This window comes from Nicotiana tomentosiformis, chromosome 4, assembly GCF_000390325.3.
Source record: "Nicotiana tomentosiformis chromosome 4, ASM39032v3, whole genome shotgun sequence".
In the NCBI taxonomy this organism is placed as follows: domain Eukaryota; kingdom Viridiplantae; phylum Streptophyta; class Magnoliopsida; order Solanales; family Solanaceae; genus Nicotiana; species Nicotiana tomentosiformis.
The window spans coordinates 97,587,758-97,607,138 of NC_090815.1; positions in this window are offsets into that span (position 1 = coordinate 97,587,758).

Consider the following 19,381-nt stretch of genomic DNA (forward strand, 5'->3'; position numbering starts at 1 on the left):
GGAGAAATAATATGTAATAAATGATTCTACAAAGTACAATTCGACAACAAGGGAGATAACATGAGTCAATAATTCCAAATAAGGATGAGGCAACTACGATAAAGGATAACTAAACTTCATTTAAGGTTAAGCAATTACGAAGAGATACAACAAATTCAATTAAGGATAAGCAACGGAAAAGATAATCATAACCTCAATTAAGGATAAACAATTACAGAAGATATAATAATAATTTCAATTAAGGATAAGCAATTCGGAAAGGATAGCATGGCAATCGAAGAGGCAACCACTTCAGTTAAGGCACACAAGAGTCAAATAGGCAATTAGAGTGGAACAGGAAGCAATTAATTCCAATTAAGACACATAGAGGTGAAACTAGTAAATAGGGGAACTTAACATAACAAAACAACTTCATATCTAATGAACATAAGAACCTAAGAGCCCTAAAAGGTCAACTTTTCACAAATAAGCCCGAGCACGTACTCATCACCTCGCGTACACGGATTTCACATGACACAATTAGCACCAAAGACTCAAATCCTAAGGGGTAGTTCCCCCACACAAATTTAGGCAAGATACTTATCTCAAAGAAGCAAGACCGATACTCTAAAATGGCCCTCTCAAGTGAAACAACCTTCGGACGGCTCAAATCTAGCCAAAATAACTTCAATCCATAAATAAAACTCATACAAAACAATTTCGAAAAATAAAGCTTCGATCTTTAATTAAAACTAAAAAGTCAATCCCTGGGATCTTACCTCGGAACCCGATAAAATTTATACAACCCAGACACCCATTCCGATACGAGTTCAACCATACCAAAATTATCAATTTCCAACATCAATTCGTCCTTCAAATCATCAATTTACATTTTGAAAGGTTTCTACAAATTTTCCTCATATTTTCAACTTAATTCACTAATTAAATGATGAAAATAGCGATGAGTTCATGAAATATAATCACTTTCGGGTATAGAACACTTACCCAAGTCAAAGTCGTAAAGAACTCCTCCAAAATCGCCCAAAACTGAGGCTTTCAATCTCAAAAGAAAATGAAGACAATGGCCAATTTTGACCCCTAAATGTTCTGCCAAGTTCCGCTTCTGTGAGGATTTCATCGCGCCCGCGGAGTTACTTTTTCAACACAAGCGTCGCTTCTGCGGAGTACACTTGCCAGTAGCCCCATCGCACCTGCGGCAGTGGTTCACTTCTGTGCAAGCACAGGTGCGTTGATGGATTCCGCTCCTGCGAGCACACACCTAGCTCGCCCAAGCCCGCTCCTACGCCTTCACCTCCGCTTGTGTGAACCCGCACATGCGGTCCCTAAATGTGCAGGTGCGAAGGCACCAGCAACCAGAAATTCCAGCAGTTTCAACAAGGCGCCAAACGATCTGAACCTTGTCCGAAACTCATCCGAGCCACTCGGGACCCTGACAGAATATACCAATAAGTCTCGTAACATAACAAGGACTTACTCGGGGTTTCAAATCACATCAAACAACGCTGAAACTACGAATCGCACCATGAATTGAACTTATGAACTTTCGAATCTTCCAACTTCCAGAACTCGTGCCGAAAGTAATGACATCAAATTTTGCATGCAAGTCTCAAATGACCTAACGGAGCTAATCCAACTCATGGAATTGAAGCTCGATCCCGATATCACCAAAGTCAACTATCGGTCAAACCTCTCAACCTTCAAAAAACTTCAACTTTCCAATTTTCGCTGAAATGCTTTAAACTACCCTATGGACCTCCAAATCCAAATCCGGACGTATGCCTAAGTCCAAAATCACCATACGAAACTATTGGAACCATCAAAATGCCATCTCGGAGCCATCTACATAAAAGTCAAAATTCCAGTCAACTCTTACCGTTTAAGCTTCTAAAACATGAATCTTTATTCCAAATCAATCCCAAATCATCCGAAATCCAAACTCGACTATGCACGCACGTTATAACACATAATACAGAGTTTCTCAAGATCTTAAACCACTGAACAGAGCCTTAATACTTCAAACGATCGGTCGGGTAATTACATGGGTCGATAGTTTTTCCAAGTCGACATGACAATATATATAACGCATATTGGCGGTGCGCGATGTTTCACATGATAATAACTCTTTAAAGTACAAGTGGGTGCAGCTTTTCAGATCGACTGCTTTTTCAGGTCGATAACTTTTTCAGGTCAACATGACAATACACATAATGCATATTGGTGATGCGTTATGTTTAATATACAAGTTCGTGCAGTTTAGTTCTTCTTAAGTTGAACCAAGAGATCAGTATTCAAAGACCATTTCAAGAACCATTACAACATCCATTTTAGAAATGCCACTAACATTTAATAAGTGGTTTAAGAAGAGGCAAAAAGATGAAGGTAGTTTAACAGATCCACATGGAACGCGTCATAACATAATCGATCCCTACCTTGAAAAATATATGCTAGGTTGCTATAATGATTTGGTTGATGACAAGTAGTATGGTGTTCTAACTTCTACGTCCCTTGGAAAAGCGGCCTATCAATATACACATTGTTCTCAAAGTTGCAGGGCACATTATTGAGGGCGAAGCGCATTCTACAAAGCCTGAAGGTATGCGAATTTGAGGAGAAAAACTACAATGGGTTCCCCTTTACTCAAAACGGTGTGATTATGAAGTACTATGCCACTGGCATGGGCTAGTTGTACCACAAGCACTATCTGCAACCTTCCAAAAAAAACACATAAAGATGAACCATAAGTGATTCGGCATTTGGTACATGAGATTTTAGAGATTTAAAAGGCACTAGGCATTCATCATGCACTAGATGATCTTAACTACCTGCAAGGAACTGAGGATCAATATTGAGATTTATTAGAAAATAAAAAATTACATATCGACATTAATTATCCTATTTTCCCAACAGTTGTCGAGTGGGAGGGACTACCTAAGTTTCTACCACAGGCGATGGACGTAGGAGTCTCATATTGTTGTAGAAATCAAGCAAGTGGTCTTATTGATGATAGCAATAAAATACAAGAAATGTGTGTCAACTGGGGCCTAGATTACGATGCCCTCGGTCCAAAAGGGTGCATACAAGATGTTGACGAAGAATATGAAGACAATGACAATGAAATAGTGCTAGACATTGATGATAATGGCGAATGAAAATTGTTATTTATTTCTTGGGGGATATTTTAAATTGTTGTATTGAATCTTTAATGCTAAATATCAATTAGATTTAACCTTATTGGAAATATAATTTTATTTCAGAAATTTTTGTAAACTGAACCTTTATAGACATTTAGTACAACAAAAATACTGCAATAAAACACTATGTTTATCCTTGATAATTGGGCACATTGGATAAATTACCACCTGGAGTTGACCTACCATTGCTTCCCAAACTAGCTGAAGGACATTTATGGCAATCGTGTCCTGTTTGGGAACATATGCCACATTTACGCGCATAAACCGTTTCACCAACATCCATTTGGTTTCGTATTTGCATTTTTTTTTTTGCACTTGCCGTTGACGCGCATAATCCTTGTTACACACCATTTTAAATAGTTTCGGCGGCCAATAATGCTCATCACCCACTAGCTACAACTGTCCACTATACGTGTTTACATATGCAGCAACATTATATTCTTTATCAACGTACCTCGTTGCCACGAAACATGTATGTTGAAAGCACTTCAAGGCATGTGAGCATGGAAAGTGATAGATTGACCATTTTCCACACGAGCATAATCTTCTAGATTTATTGATGTTGTGTGTATTATTCTCGCGGTTGTGATACAGACCAGTGTGAACTTCAAAAATATTTCACTCGTTGCAATACTGCAAAAATGTATGGCGTTGTGCTCGCTTCCTATATTTCTCAAATCATTTCATTGTCTGTGGCATAAATTCAACAAACCCTTTCCATCAATGACGATGCACCTCTAGATCTTTGAACAAACCTCTCTACTTGAATGACATTCGTACCATGGCAGTGACAGGCAATCCATGTGCAGACTTCAACAACCCGTTGAAAGACTCTGACACATTTGTAGTCAAAATTTTCCATCTTCTACCACCATCCTTATGCAAAGTCTACTTGTCAAGCTCATGTCACATCAACCAACAATAGGCTTATGGGTCTTCTTGCCTAATCAATTCCATTCATCTCCTGAATTTACACTCTTGGTGATCTATTGCAGCCATCCACATTAAATCATGTAAGTCCTTGTTCGGATGAGCCCTCTGAAAGTTGGCCTTCAAGTGCCTAACACAGTAACGGTGGTAGTCATATGGTTCCTGCCATGCACGCAAATTATGTACAGAACTTAAAATACCGCCATGCCGATCAAATATTAGACAAATACTTGAACGTTGTATGACAACGTGCTCCTTCAAGTGGTTCAAAAACAATGTCCACGTCTCTTGATTTTCATTGGCAAAAATAGCAAATGCGAGGGGAAATATGCTTCCATTAGCATCTACTACAACGGCGATTAATAACTTAATATCATACTTTCCATAGACATGAGTGTCGTCAATGGATCAACAATTTTAAATGCCCAGAACACATATCTGAATATGAATTCTTGTATTCCCGGAATCCGCTCAAGGTTTCATTCAATAACAGTCTCGGGGTTAAAGTGTTGCAATACAACCATGTACCTGGGTAAAGTGGCAAAGGACTTATTCCAATTACCATAAACAATCTCAAACGCACGTTTATGCCCGATAAATGCCTTTCTTTTGGTAATGGTACATCCATATACCTGGTGGACAGATGTTATACACTCTTTAATCTTGTACCTTATGGACGATTCTATGTGTAGAATCAAGACAAGAGAAATCAGGTCAATATTCAAGTTAAAAAGATTCCCACTGAATGTGCTCATTTCACAAGTGTGGGTGCCAATGTATTTCCCATAATCCACATATTTGTTTTTCAACTTTCTTGCACACAGCATCCATGTACAACCTTGAAACCATCGCACAACCTTGTATACTTCTGGAAATGACTCATGAACTATGATCTCATGACACTCTTTTATGATGTTCATTCGCACCGCCCTGCTTAGAGGTGCTTTATCAGCAAAAAGCATATTCTTTACAGCACCGTTGATCTAGATTCATCCCACATTGTTGTCCGAATGTCGTCAAGATCTCTTGTTAGGGCATCCACATCCGGCATACTGGACAACTGATCAAGGTAAGGAATCTCCCTTGAATGAAACGGCATATATGACTCGTACACTTTCGGTCTAACGGGAGGTGGAGTCTGCATATATGGAGCATGCTCATTAGTGGCATCACGTTCTCTCGTCAAATCAGGTTCATAATCCTTATCCTCAACAGGGAAGGGTGTGTCATCTCCAAAATCATCAGCATTGTTTTCATAATCACTATCATCTTCCTGACTCTGCGCATCTACCAAATCCCGATTAAATATATCGTCTTCGGGAAATTGAGAGTAAGGACAGGACCTTCAAGTTGCTCGTTTGCACTACACAACCAATAAAATAATGAGTTTCTCAAATTCATCCAAACATTACATATAGACTTTATCACTTAACTTACAAATCATAATTTATTGATATCATATTATGCACATTATCCTGTTGATGATGACTCCCGAATTGACCACCATGATCCAACACACCAAAATTAGGCATATTCCAACTATCAGTTAGTTCATAACTTGTAAAATTCATATCTGGGTGATAGCCCCTTTGAAATATATGAGTGTTAATACAAATATAATACATAAAAAATATCGTAATACAAAGAAAAAATAAAATTTACCACTCGGCTTGTGGATTATGTAAACTTGGGAAAAAATTATGTCCTCGTTCCTCGTTCGCCCATGGAGATAAGTTTAGATCTGGCCAAACTCTTTCAAACGGAACCTGTTCGGATAAAACTGCTCCAAAAAAACCACCTGATGATTGAGGGTTATCCTTATTTTGCGAAACCTCAATATTGCGATTGTCTTCAGCCTTGACGTACATTTCCAACATTTTTATCACAATAAGTTTCCGGTGTTGATCTGGAGTCCTCAAAAAATATGTCAGAGTTTCATCATCTTCGATGTTAAACTCAGCATAATAAGCTGCCCCTTGCGGAGTAACAGAATACGGATATCTTCCAGTTACTTTAATATTAACTGAATGTTTCCTCGCACTCATTTTTTACAGATGCCAATCTATCATACTCCATTGTAAGTGGCAACTTAACATGACACTGTGGAGAACAACTATAGCGTACTGAGTTATTTTCTACCACAACCTCACCTTCCCCAATATAATGCAACCCTAATTTGTCGCTCTTCGGACGTTATGACAAAATACAAAATAAGTTAAGCAAACAAATATTTCGGAAGACCTGAAGGATCCTGAATGGATTTTTACCGAAATTCTGAAACTCCTTAAATAAGCAAAAAACCAATCTGGGAGTACAATAATTGAGGGTATAGCGCATGCATAATTGGCGTTATATATGTAACGCGTATTATGCATGCGCTATACCCTCAATTATTGGTAGGTCAGTAACGTTCAGATTAATTATTGGTGGGTCAGTAAAGTTTACATATAGCGCATGTAACCCATGCGCTATATCTTAACGGACAAACGTGTCGTTAAGGTATAGCGCATTGAAGAAATGTGTTATATATAAAATGGTTCTCAGTTATTTTTCACCTATTTTTGTGCTTCTTTTTTTTTTTGTTTTTTATTTTTTAAAACCCCTCCCAAATTAGGAGGATCTATAGTAATTTCACACTTACCCTCCAGTGTGACTCGAACCCAGAACCTAACGGTCGTAGGTGGAGGTACTTTTACCAACTGAGCATGCCTCACTTATCTATTTTTGTGCTTTGAGTCCAAAAAGGTAACACTTTGGTTCCGGACTCCCAATAACGGTCCTTGTGATGGTGGCAATAGATGTCTGCTGGCTTGATTGAGAGTGAATTCAATCAGTTTAACCTAAAGGTGTGAAATGGACGGGTTATGCCGAATTTGGACGTGTCAAAATAGGCCGAGTCAATAAATGTACTTGAGCTGAGATGATTTGTTCAAGATAGACTAAAATTTGAGTCATAGCCCAACCTACCAAACTCTTACCAAGCTAAAGTTAATATGATTTATTTTCTTATTAATTGTATAATTACTAAATAAGATTTTTTTTCTTTTGTTGTGGTCATATATATAACATATAAAGCAAAAAAGAATTATTTTTAAGATATTTTGACAAACTTACTCATAGATCAATTTGAGTTAAAAATTGGCCCAACTTTAAATAGGTTGAGATGCGTTGAATCAAGATGAACTGAGTTCAATAAATGGGCGGGTCAATAAATAGCTCAACCTTGTGCAGGGTCATTTGGGCTCGAGCCAAATTTGGCCGTCCTAGTTAAACCGTTCGTTCTAGTGCTTTGTTACTGATTTGACCAACTTTTATCCTTAATTTAGGTTCGACCGCCAATATGGTTCAGGATGTAACATCAACTGGATGGAGACCTTATCCATGTCCCTTCAAGTTTGTTTCTTAGCTACCATTTGTTAGCATAGAACAAATCAGGCTATTTAGCATGTAGCCAGTTTCATGTAAATAGACATCATGATCTACTATGAGTTGTCAAAAGACTCAAAACCAATTACATAAACTAGATGTTGTACATCACTAAAACTTGCATACAGCTAGCAATGGGGTAAAGTTTAGGAGAGGCTATTGTTGCTTGGTTTAAGAATTGCATATTTAATACAAATTCAGAGCACCTTTCAGTAATAATCTTTACATTTATCATGGCAAAAAAAGACAATTTTTTAACTGCACCATCTAATTTCAATCTTACTAGTTTTCCTATTAAAAGGCAAAAACTGCCGTAAAGCTTATCTAAGAGAACATTTATTTTCTTTATACTAAAATAAGCAGAAGTTTTTGATAAATAATTTGTAACTTTATAGGTAAAGATTAAAACAAAAGAAAAAAGGAAAAAATCATAAGGAAAGCTCAGATGGTATTTGTATAACGTAGCAAGTGGTAAGTAAGGTTACCCTAGGCATAATAATGACAGAAAATAGCAATAATCAAAGTCACTTTGACCCTTTTGAAAATCTAGAGAATAAAAGATTCCTTATTACATGATTATCCTATGTCAACTTCCCCATTGTCATCATTTTCCCACATTCAGTCATATCTTGAAGAAGATGATACAAGACTCGTTTTAACAAAAAGAAAAGCTACCAATTAGTGTCATTCAACTTTATTTTATTTTCTGCTGTTTATGTTTTAGTCAAAATAAAAGTCTTATTTTGAACACTGAACTCTGCTTTGGTCAACAATTTCTCCTCCTTAAATAGGGAATATAAATGATTCTTAAGCATTTGCCTTCTCTCTCCACATGCTAGCATTAAAGTTTTTTCAAAGCCAATGAGGAGAATTTGGGCCGGGCCTTAACTTTTAAAAGTTATACTCCACTTTATGATGGGGTTATCATATTTAGCCCTTTCAGGTCTTGAATGCAGTTACTAATAGCTTGTTTAGAGAAACTTTTAAATCAGTTTATTTTGGAAGGCGTTTTTCTCATAATTGCTTTTTAAAAAGAAGAATTAACTCAAATTGTTGCCTACTCAATCAGTTAAACTAAAAATTACGTGTTGAGGTATAAATATGCATAATTTATGTATTATATGTTTATAATTATGTATAAACTATGTATATGGCTAGAAAAAATAAATAATGAATATGACTGGCTATTTATGTAAAGATCCTTTTTTAAAAAGTACTTTTTGATTAAAAAAAACAATTTGTGCTTGGTTGATTAATTTAAAAAGTATTTTTGAGCAGTAATTAGTGTTGACCAAACTTTAAAAAAGTGTTTCTAAGTGTATTTTTCTCAAAAATACTATTCAAGAAAGTATTTTGGGGATAAACTACTTTTTCCTTCCTCCAAAATCTGTGCTTCTATTCAAAACATTTTTTTCTTTCTAAAAGTTTGGTCAAACACTTTAACTGTGGCAATAAGCATTTTGGGCAAATAAGAAGCTTGGTCAGGCTATAATTCTTCTTCCTTTTTCCCCTCTTTCCTTCGGTTATCATTTTCTGAAACGTCACAGGAAAATACATTAAGGGTTGAAGAAAATTAAAAGCTCAAGGTATAGAAAAAATAATTTCAAAATCTTAATGTACGGTGAAAATTGTTACCGCGTGAAACGAGCATTAAAGGTAAAATTCCAGCAAATTCAAGAGCTTAAAAATAAGTGGTAACTCTATCCATAGCCTAGTTTTTCATTATACAGTTAAATCTCTCTATAATAGTCTCGTTGTTCCAGATATTTTTGGATGTTATAGCGAATTGTTGTTATAGAAAATATATATTATAACGGAATATAAAATTTGGTTTCGAAAAAATTTGACTTTTATAGTGAAGTGTTGTTATATAAGGATGTTATTATAGAGAAGTCTGACTGTAACTTACTCTAACGCATGAAATTATTGCATTTTATGAAAGAAATGTGTTTGAAAAACATGATGGGACAAGCTTATAGTATATAAAAACATTATGCATTTGATAAAATGTTCACTTTGTCTATTGAGATGTATCCCATGCATGACTTCATGATGAAATCAATGCATGTATTTCACATGAGATCTTTATGTAAAACCACTTGATGACGCAAGTGTTAATATGATTTTGACTTGAGATTCATATGTATATGTATAAAACAGTGATTCAAGTGTAATTCTGAATAAGATGAGAATAATAAGAATGTCTTTAGAAAGTCATTGGGAGGAAGCCACTAGAGATGACGTAAAGGGACTTTGCCAGCCGTAGTGAAGTTGTGGATGAGATTATGGACATGAGCTATCCATAATGAGGCCGTGTGGACGAGATATGAACACACATTACTCTAATGAAACCGTAAACAATAGCAAAGACACGAGCCAACCATTCATGACAAATACGGAATCAAGATTTGAAGTTATGAGTTTTAAATTTATCATTCAAGTTATTAGATTCACAATTAAATATTTTGTATATATTTAATAAATTTTCAAATATAAATACGAAACTTAAGTAAAAATTACTAAATTCGTCCGAACTCGTATATATTCTAGCGCCCCTTCTTGGAGGAGGCCATGGACGAGAACGTACCGGTATAATAGGTTTGTTGTACAATAGAGTGCCTGTACGGATTAATAAAAAACTTGATTTTTTACCGTGTTCCTTAAGCGTAAAGAAAATAAGCAATACAATGAACACGGTGATTTTTACATGGAAAATCATCCGGCTCAAAAGGTGCAAAAACTACGACCTACCACGTAGCATTTTCAACTCTAACTCCACTAGAACAATGAGCCAAAAATTATCAATTACAAGACTGTAATTTAATACTCTCCAGTACTCCTACTACTCCTATTCGATTGACAAGTTACTCTAACTTGTAAAGCAAAATATTCACTCCAACTCACTAATTGTTTATGACGTTTGATTATAACTCAATTTCCTAAAACACATTCACTAGACTGACTCGGAAGAATACAAAGAAAGTACTCAACATAAGTAAAAATAACTTATGACACTTTAGTTGATGTGTAAAGGATAGTTCAGAAGTCCAAAGTCAATCCTATTTAAACACGACTTGAGATCTTCTCGGAGTCCTATTAATAGTCAGCTTCCTCTTTAATAGGACTCCTACTGTTCCAAGGATTCCACAAGCTTTGGGACTTTTGTCTCTGATTGAATTATCTGTATATTCTTGAGCAACAACCCTTATCACTTATAGCAGCAATCTTCCACCAAACTCACATCTGGGTAACTTTGAGATAAAGTTACCGTCTTGTACATACATATAAGTATCAATCACGAGGAGTTGGTTCTTCACAAAAGTTAAGCAGCTACATTGAGGACATGGTTCTTTGAGTAGTTAGTCACACTTTGTTAATCATCAAAATTTCAATACTCAACAAATTTTCCATTTTTGATGATGGCAAACTTTGTACACAGAACCAGGTAATCACATCAAAGAACCAGATGATCACAACAAGTACTTTTGACAAATATGTATGTTCACAACCCACCAACCTTCCAACCTTAACTTCCCCCTTTTGGCATCATCGAAAAAACACAAACGCATGTTAGACATTAAGCACAGATAATGTAAGATCAAACATGCGACAACATAAGCATAAGAAAAGACAAATAAACTAGGTTGATGATCCAATAGAATACAAAGCAGTAAAGCAGAGCAATAGGAGATATTAAGTAGTGCTAAAAGAAGCCCAGGGCCTTGTCTTCATCAGTAGAACAAAATAAACTAAGCATACTGCCAATTACTCAGACTAAGATAAAAGTAACAAAAGATAAGGTATCATTAGAATAGCAAAAGAACTAAGGGCATTGGGAAGGAACAAGTTCAAGGGTGAGAAACGGAGGGGGTCAAAGCTTTAAAGGGTAGAAATATGTTGAGCATGTGCCTTCCTGTCTCCTCTGAGCTCTTCCCTGAGTTGTTTTGTTTCCTTTCTCAGCTCATTATTGTCTTCACGAAGCTTGACATTCTCTTCAACAGCCAACTCCAACCTCTTGCTGAGTTCTGCAACACTACTGCTCCCAGGAAGAATGGCCGATCATGTGGTCCTCTAGCCTTAATCTCCTCATAGTCACACTGCTTGAGGGTAACAACATCCAAAACATCATTGTGGTTTCCAAACTTAAGCACAGGCAAGGCAATGTTGAGCTTTTCAAATAACTAAGTCAACATGAAACCATATGGCATAGCATGTTTAGTTTGGAAGTATCTGCATCTCTTGTCATGTGCTGAATCATCATGCTAGGAAGATTGATAGGTCGACTAGTGTCAAGCAGTTCCATCATAGCCATGTCTAGCAGAGTAGCTTCATGCCTTCTCTCAGACCTCTGAAGAATGCAAGAGTTGACAAACTGAAATAGTAGCTTGTGAAAGGGAGTCATATCAGTCTTGTACACTTTCTGGGGAGCATCTAGTTTAAACTTTTGGGAGAACTTCCTGGTGTCCACAATGACAGTGTCAACATCATTGTCTATGGATGGCTACTTCTTCTTCAAATAATTGTCAAATCCAAAAGAAGGGATATTCAGAAGCAGCCCAGTTCCTCAACTTCAAACTCCATATCGAAGCCCCTTACTTTACTCTTGACTACCTTCCCATCAAAAGTGAAATTTGTGTAGAACTCCACCATGGCAGGAACACATACTGGGGGGAAAGCTTTGACAAACATGTGCTTCCACCCATGTAGCTCAAGTTTCTCAACCAGTTGAGCCATTCTCTTCTCATCAGTGTTCGCAAGAATCTTCCCATTTAGCATTTTTCTATTCCTGAACTCTGTGAGTCGATCAACTGCAAGTGGCACATTCTTTCTTGTCTTACCCCTATTATCCCTTGCAGAAGAGGTAGCAAGTTTGGTGTCTTTGGCTCATTTTTTCTTTGGTGTGACAGACTTTGTTGGCAAGGTTGAGTCAGATTCATCTTCTCCATCCACCTCAACAACAGGTTCCATATAATTGAAACCTTTTTCTTTGGCTTCTTTTCACTTCTGGACTCCTTCATAATTTGCGCATCAACAACCTTTCTTTTACTCCTTGTGAGGGGAGTTCTAGCAGGAGGAACCACTCATTTCCTTGTTGAGACTATTGTCTTTGTAGCTATCACAGTGGTCTTTCTGGACTTCTTCCCTACCTCAGATAGTGGCATATCATATTCATCATTGCTAACTTCTTTATCTCTAGTGAAAGGAGTTAACAAAGACCCAGGTTCTTGAGCCCTTGTCTATTCACCAATTTCTTTTGAAGGGGCTATGATAGTATTTTCAAATGTCCTGGAACCTTCAGATTCCTCACTCACATTCCTCTTTTCTTTCTCACTCTCGTCGTCACCTTCTTCACTCTCACTTACCTTTTCTTGATCATCACCCTCACTTTTAGAAACTTCTTCTTCTTCACTCTGATCTTCTTCTTCTGTAGAATTATTAGCATGTTCACCTGTCTTATCCTCTGTATCACTCTCCTTCTTATCTCCAGATACTCCCTCATTCTTACTCTTTTCTTCTTCATTGTCTATGTTTTAAGCATCGTGTTCCTCTTGACCGTTCACAGCTTCTTCTTCTTCTTTTTCACCTTCATTATCTTCCTCATCCTCAATCCAACTAAAATCAAGTCCATCAGAAGCCTCATTTTGCACTGGTTTTTTTACGTTATTCCCCCTCAACCACAGGCTCCACAGTCGTTGTATCTACCTCCTTACCCGGATCCATGTATGCTCTTCTACCGTGAATTTCTCCACTGGTGACTTCTCACTCATATATGGAAGAGTATCTAGGGGTGCAACATCTATAGCAGAAACCAAAATATCTAATTTGGAAGTAGGATATGGTACCTAATCAGTAGTGCCTATACTTGATTTCCCCTAAATCACAGATTTCTTGACTCCAGTGTCACCCTGTGTAGCAGCCTCAGGCACTTTCTTGACAAATTTTCTTGAAGTTGCTTTGATCTTTGCTGACTTAGAGGTATTTTTTGTAGGAAGCTCGGGTGCATGGGTAGTTTTTTTTGAATGAGGGGATACAGTGGAGATGGGAATAATAGGAACATGAGCAGTTGGAACAATGGAGGATGAGGTAGGTATGGTAGAGGATATCGAAGGAGAAAGAATAGGTATGGGTGTGGGTGTGGGTTCTCTTGAACGCTTGTCATTTTTCTTCAATTTGGGCTTCAAGATTTTGGGTTTTGCTTCAGCCTTGGTTGATGATTTAGCTTTAGAGGGTGTTTGACTGGCTTTAGGCATGGTGATCAGATGGGAGACTCGAAGAAGAGAAAAAAAAGGTTAGTTCTTAATAATTGCTTTCGATTCTTGCTTAGGGTTTGAGAGAAATAGTAAGGTTAGAGAAGCTGATCATAAGAGCCTTTTAAAGGTGTTACTCCTTATTTGACTGGAAGAGAGAAAGTGACTGAATTTGAGTTCTAACAGGACTCTTATAACGGTTACTTTGACTGTAGGATTTTCAGGAGTAATTGATCTCTAATTGCACAAGGATTCCCCCTTACTCTTTGACTAGAAAACGATTAGAAGTGATGCCAACGAAATTAAAATTCTGAGTATAGCAGTAATTTTAGAATATAAAGTCCTAGTGACTTAAGACAATATGGCACATACCTGAGTCAAAGAACCAACTCCTTAGCAAATCCTTATTCATTTTTGCAATAAAATTTCAACACTTCATATTAGTATCATGCAACATATTTATCATCCATATTTTATAAGCAAGTGTGTGAGCTTAATACAAGCACAAAGCTGAATCAAAACATTGTACTTAATTATCTACGTCTTATTATGATTTTTCTAACCAATCACTGGGAGTCAACTTAGTGGAAGGAGTTGATTAGACCTAGTTCTAGTCTATTCCTTTCAAAGCGATCCCTACTTAGAGCTTTAGTAAAAATATCAGCAATTTGATCTTCAGTTTTATAGAAGTTAATTGAGATATTCCCATTTTCAACATTGTCTATGAGAAAGTGATGTCTAATGTCAATGTGCTTGGTTCTCTTATTTTGGCATGGATTTTTAGCAATGTTTATGGCATTGGTGTTATCATAGAAAATGGGAACACAATCAACAAATATACCATAGTCCCTTAGTTGTTGTCTTATCCATAGTAACTGAGCACAGCAGGATATTGCCGCCACATATTCAGCCTCAACTGTAGATAAGGCCACTGAGTTTTGCTTCTTGGTTCCCCAAGACACTAGACAAGAACCTAGAAAATGAGTTGTTCCTGAAGTGCTTTTCCTGTCAACATGAAAACCTGCATAGTCAGCATCAGCATAACCAACTATATCAAAGATGTACCCTCTGAGATACCATAGACAGAGGTCAGGGGTCCCCTTGAGATATCTTAGTATTCTTTTGACATCCTTCAGGTGAGATTCCATGGGATTTGCCTGAAATCTTGCACATAATCCCACACTAAACACTATATTAGGCATGCTTGCTATGAGGTACAATAGTGACCAATCATTCCTATATATAGCTTTTGTTCCACACTTTTCCTTTCTTCATCAAGGTCCAGCTTTGTTGCAATGGCAATGGGGGTATCAATAGACTTAGAGGAGTCCATGTTGAATTTCCTCAGTAACACTTTGATGTATTTCTGCTAATATATAATGGTTCCAGTATGTGTTTGCTTGATTTGCAGCCCTAGAAAGAAGTTCAATTCACCCATCATGCTCAATTCGAACTCCGTTCCCATCTCTCAGAAAATTCCTTGCACATTACTTCATTAGTGGCCTCGAAGATAATATCATCCACATACACTTGCACAATCAGAATATTCTTCCATTTGCTTCTCATAAATAGAGTGTTGTCCACATTTCCTCTTAAAAGGTTGTTGGTTAAGAGGAATTTTGAGAGCCTTTCATACTAAGTTCTAGGAGCCTGTTTCAGGACATAAAGAGTTTTATCCAGTTTGAACACATAGTCAGGAAATTCTTCACTTTCAAATCCAGGAGTTTGTTTGGCAAACACTTCCACTTTCAGGTACCCATTCAAAAAGACACTTTTTATATCCATCTAGTATAAAGTGAATTCCATGTGGGCAACAAAGGCTATCAACATTCTTATAGCCTTCATTCTAACTATAAGTGCAAATGTCTTATCATAGTCAATGTCCTCCTCTTAATTGTATCCCTGAACCACTAGTCTGGCCTTGTTCCTTGTGATATTTCCTTGTTCATCCAACTTGTTTCTGAACACCCATCTGGTACTTATGACAGTTCTGTTATTGGGTTTCTGTACCAGGTGCCAGACCTTGCTTCTCTCAAACTGATTTAGCTTCTCTTGCATGGATATGAACCAGTTTGGATCCTTTAGAGCTTCTTTAATGGTCTTAGGTTCAACCTGTGAGAGGAATGTTGTAAGTGCACATAGATTTCTTAGAGAAGACCTGGTTTGCACCCCTGAATTTGGATCAGAGGTGATATTCTCAAGAGGGTAAGAGATTTGATGCTTCATGGTCTGATATGTATACCTAGAGAAGATTCACTTGAGGAGTGACCCAAAGGAGAATGTTCAGTAGGTGTGGCTTCATTTTTCTGGTCAGCAGTTAGAGTAGTTCTTTCTTCTTCTTGTTCCTCATAATCACTGTCAATTTCCTTGTGGTTTTCAGATCCATCTTCATCAGATTCCTTTGTATCTCCATTATCTTCATCCTGCAGATCTTTCTCAGCTAAATTGTTAGATTCATCGAAAATAACATGAATATTTTCTTCCACACACATAGTTCTTTTATTAAAAACCTTATAGGCATTACTATGTGGAGAGTAACCCAAGAAAATTCCCTCATCACTTCTATCATCAAACTTACCTAGAGCTTCTTTCCCATTATTATGCATAAAATATTTGCACCCAAAGGCTCTCAGGTGAGTGATGTTGAGTTTTCTTCCTCGAAGTAACTCGTAGGGAGTTTTCTCAAGAATGAGTCTGACCACGTATCTATTTAACAAATAACAAGCAGTATTGATTGCCTCAGCCCAGAAATTCTTAGGCAGTCTATTGGCAATCAACATGGTCCTCTCCATGTCTTCTAAGGATCTATTCTTTCTTTATACAACCCTATTTTGTTGTGGAGTTCTAGGTGCAGAGAAAATATGGTCAATGCCATGTGAGCCACAGAACTCAAGGAATTTTGAATTTTCAAATTATGTTCCATAGTCAGTTCTTATACTTAAAACATTACATCCTAGCTTTTATTGAATCATTCTGACAAATACACAGAAAACATCAAAGATTTCATCTTTGGATCCCAAAAACAAAGTCCATGTATACCTAGAGAAGTCTTCAACAATCACAAACACATACCTCTTACCTCCTTTGTTCCTTATTCTCATTAGTCCACATAGATCCATGTGAAGGAGTTCCAGAGGTTTAGAAGTACTTACAAACTTCTTAGATTTAAAGGATGACCTAACATTTTTCCCTCTAACACAAGCATCACATACCTTGTCAGAGGTGAACTCGACTTTAGGTAGCCCAAAGACCAAGTTCTTCGCTGCCAACTTATTGAGTTGAGAGAGACTGGCATGTCCCAGTCTTCTATGCCACAATAGTGGATCATCTTCCACTACACTCAAACATGTGTGCTCACTTTGGGGAAGTGACATACTCGATATCTTGTAAGCATTGTTATGTCTCTTATCCTTTAGCACAATTTCATCAGTATCAAGCTTAGTGACAATGCAGATTTTGGAATTGAATTTTACCTCATTTCCTTTGTCGCACATTTGAGAGATGCTAAGAAGATTGCGTTTAAGACCTACCATATAATACACATCTTCTATAACATGAGAGAGTGACTTGCCAACCTTGCTAATACCTGTTATCTGCCCCTTTTCCTATTTCCAGATGACACACTCCCTCATTGGAAGGTTGTTAGTGAGAGAAAGTTGTTCTTTTCTCCAGTCATATGTCTTGAGCATCCACTATCTAGATACCAATCCTGATTGTTTTCTCTCACCTTAGCCTGCACCAAAATTCACAAGTTAGTTTTGGGAACTTAGACTAGCTTGGGTCTCTTTTTTGTTGGAAAAAAAAGGAATCAGATCCCTTCTTGCCCATAAAGGGGGAGGATTAGAAGTTATTTTCTTGTTAACCTTAATCCACTTAGTATGGACATGAGGATTAACCTTTGGCTCCTCTTCCTTCTTAACATTTTTAGCAATACCAAAGGTGTTTCTAAGTTGAGCATGAATTAAGGCAGGACAAGTGTCTCTAAACCGTCCTACTCTTCTACAATGAGTGCACATGTTATTATCAGAAATTCCTACATACTTTGGGTCAAACTTAGGGACATATTTTCTGTAGCCAATTCCAGATTTGTTAGAGCTACAATTTTTATTCAGCCAATTCAAGGCATAAGAAGATCTATGCCATTTGCTTAGTCTAGAGAGTTCATAATTAGCCTTTTTTAGGTTTTCATGTAGGACTTTATTTCTACATTCAGCATCACAAAGATTATCATGAGTAATTTTTAATTTCTTTTAAAGTTTATCCCGCAGATCACTCATTTTTCCTTTTCCATGTGTATCAAGAGACTTTTCATTCTCAAAAGTAAGTTCAAGAACCTAGTTCTTAAGGTCTATGACCTGTTTCTCTAAACTAGCTTTGTCAGATTCAAGCTCTTTAATATCAAGTTTGACACAAGAAACGTTGTTAATTAGTTGATCATTTCCATTACTTATTTTATCCATTTTATTCATTAAGGTCACAATTATGGCCATCAGTTGCTTTTTGGATATATCATGAATATTTTCTTTCAAGTCAGTTATACTTACCTGATTTGCCTCATCTTCAGTTTTTGAATTACTCATGGCCATCATTCCGATCATTTATTCCTCTGTTTTTGATTCTTCAGTCACCATCAGAGCCACTTTGATGTTTTCATTTCCAAAGTCAGTTTCCAAGGTCCTCCATATATCATGAGTAGAGATGCAATAGGACATTGTAAGGAGGGTGTTTCTAGACAGACTTCTGTAGAGCAAGTCATTTGCTTTAGCATTTTTCTGAACTAGCTGACGATATTCCTCACCGTATTCCTTTTCTTTTTTGTAGCACTTGTTGCCTTCACCATCCAATTTGGTTGGGAAAATTGGTCCATAACTGGCAATTACCATAGGTCAAGGTCAGTAGTCTGAAGAAATATTTTCATACGCAGCTTCCATTCATCATAGTGATGTTCATCAAACAAAATGAGGTCTTCCAATGTGCATTACAAGTTGTACTGGGGGTTCTGTCTTCACAACTTGGTGTTTATCAATCACAACATAGAGACTTATAGCCTCATCCTCCTTTTCTTCCTCTTGATCACTCCCACTATCCTCATATGCTGCCAAGAATGCATGCTTCATTGTTTCAGTAAATCTCTTGCCTAGGATTTTTCCTTTGTTGGAACCTTTTTCTCTCATCTTCTCTCGTTTCTCCTTTTCAGCTCGTTCTTTCGTCCGCTCGATTTCCCACATTGGGCAGTCCTTTACTATGTGATCTAGCTTGCCACACTTGTAGCACCCATCATAGTTAGCTTTGTTGATCTAGTTGTGCTTACTACTGGTCTCTCTCTTGGATGCACTTTTGGAATTCTTTATGAACCTCTTGAACTTGGAAGACATTGCTAGATCAGGATCATCATAGTCAGATTCATCATCCTTAGATGCTTTAAGAACCAAGGCCTTATCCTTCTTTGGTTCTTCTTTGCGCAGTTCTATCTTTCTCATTTTATGAGTTTTTAAGTTTCCAACCAACTCATCAAGTGAGATTTTATCCAATTCATTGGCTTCCTGGAATGCAGTGACTTTTGATTCCCATGAAGCTGGAAGGATT